A 2327-nucleotide genomic window follows, 5' to 3' on the forward strand; every position below is an offset into this window, starting at 1 on the left:
TATCTGAGAGTAGTAAAATAAAAATTGGCTTGTTTGGCTTATCGAACTAAAATCCAATACGACATACTATTATGCTCTCCAAATATTTTGGGTGAGGTTAACACAAGCAAGGGAGCAAAAAGAGCTATTAAAGGGTGAAAGAATAAATTAGTATAAACTCGCTATAAATATTTTTTCCTGGCACTCCAAAGGTTGTTGATCTTCAAGGAACTGGCAGCTTCAAGAGCAGCCTTCCAAAATAAGGACTGGGTGCAAAAGAAACAATGACTGAAAAATAATCACAGATGGCTGCCATCACTGCCTCCAAGTGGGAGGAGGTGAAGGTAGCTGGAAGGACAGAGACATCCTTCCTCCGGCGACTCGCAGCTGGCAGACACTGCTCCCTCCAGGGCTCTGGGCTGGGGTACTACTGCTGCTCCCTTGCATCAGCCGTCGTTTGGTTTAATACCAAATGAGTGTAAATTCCTAAATCCCTAAGGAAACCGAGGATGTTTATTCCCTTTGAAGATGAGGGAGCCAGCACCTCACACTTCCCTCACTTCTCATGCGTTGCTGCTATTTTGTGTCTCTTCCTTCCTCCTACTCCTTTATGCCTTTTCCTTGCCCTCCTTTCTCCTATCTAATCACAAATCTCCTTCCCCGCACACATGCTTCTTTCAGCGAGTGGGATCACTTCTCCATCATTTTCCCTTGCAGGATCTGTGTTTAATTTATACACGAAGTAGAGAAAAGAGGGGAAAAGAGTAAATGGCATCCTCTTCCTCAAGCCCAAGGTTTCTGTTTGCATTTTCATCAGTCTAGAAAAATCTTCACTGTCATATCAGGTGGGCCTGGAGGGATTCTGGAGGAATTTACATTCACCATTTTTTCTCCTAGAATAGATGAAGAAACCTAAGTGTTGCCTTATAGTCAAGTAAATGCGGTACTCTCAAAGTAAGACTAGATTTGTTTTTGAAAGCAACTGTATGACATAATTCCCTGAGATGCCTTATGGTCCAATATTTCTAACTCTGTCCTGTTGCCAGTGAATGCCAGTTTTCCGGCACCCACTTCCAACATTTCATTGTCTTACCACCAGAAATAGATTGCACATCTCCTACACAGCTCTGCGGCACTACACCCCTACAGGAATTTTTTAAAGATACTGAGTCCCGAGTAATGCTTTCATTTCTTAGTCAGGTTTATCAGCGGCTGTTATTTCCTCCAGTGTTTTTTCTGACCATACAGAAAGCACAATTTATGCCAGCAGACTGATTATGTCAGCTTGTCATTTCTGTCTAATTACTCCAAGTTTATCTAGATACATCACTCAGCTTTGCTTCCCAAAATCCTTGCAGATATTTTTGCAGTTTCAGCTGAAGATGCTGAAAATATTGCAAAAAAACAGTGTATTTTTTACTTATGAGTTTTGAAACGTAGCAATAATGGCATTGTGGATCTGAAACCTCTCCAACAGCATTCCTTTTGTAGCAAAACTGTACTTGCACACAATGAGTCTTCTTTTATAGTGTGTCCTCCATGGATTACATCTGAGAAACCACATACTAATAAAGTTTTTTCAGTCATATTTACACTATAGACAATGTGGTCTGTGTTTTCAGAAAGAGTAAGTCATAGCAATCATATGGCATTTTTCTTTTTGATCACTCCTGCCAAACCAGACCAAGTTGATTTCTAGTGTAACTAACAAATTCCAAACATCACCCATGATTTCTGTATCCATTCTTCCTATCTTTGAAGTAATAGGTTAATACTTCTATTTCGCAGGGTCTGAAAGCTTTTAGTGTATGAAGTACTCATTCAGTAGTGAATATGAGATTGCTTTAGAATAATTAGCTCCTGTTTTTAGCAGTTCTTCTTTCCTACTTGTTTTTTAAACGTTCTTGTAGATGTTCTAACAATAGCATCTGTGAATATTTGAAGAAACTGCTTAATTTTCTGCCTGAGTTTTCCTTCTTAGAGGTGACTTCTTCTGAGACTTTGAAAAGGTCACATTTGAAGAAAATTATGTTGTATTTCTGTAAATCTTTCCATGAATAACACCCAGAATTTCCAACTACTTCCACAGACTTTCCACGCACCTGGGCTTCAGCTGCTGCTGAGAATGAAGTCCTAGCATATACAACATTTTTTCTCCATGTGAGAAAATTTTGACCAAGCTTCGAGAAGCACTAACATCTTCATACTGTGAAACAGAAAAATGAAATTTGGCCATAAACACTCTGAATATAATTTTTTTCACTTTTAGTCTTCTTCCATTCCTTCACAGGTTGGTCCAAATTACAACAGGCTAAACTTTGAAAAAAAATTACTTTTCACACACACTT

Source organism: Pygoscelis adeliae, unplaced genomic scaffold (genome assembly GCF_000699105.1).
Source record: "Pygoscelis adeliae isolate BGI_AS28 unplaced genomic scaffold, ASM69910v1 Scaffold26, whole genome shotgun sequence".
NCBI lineage: Eukaryota > Metazoa > Chordata > Aves > Sphenisciformes > Spheniscidae > Pygoscelis > Pygoscelis adeliae.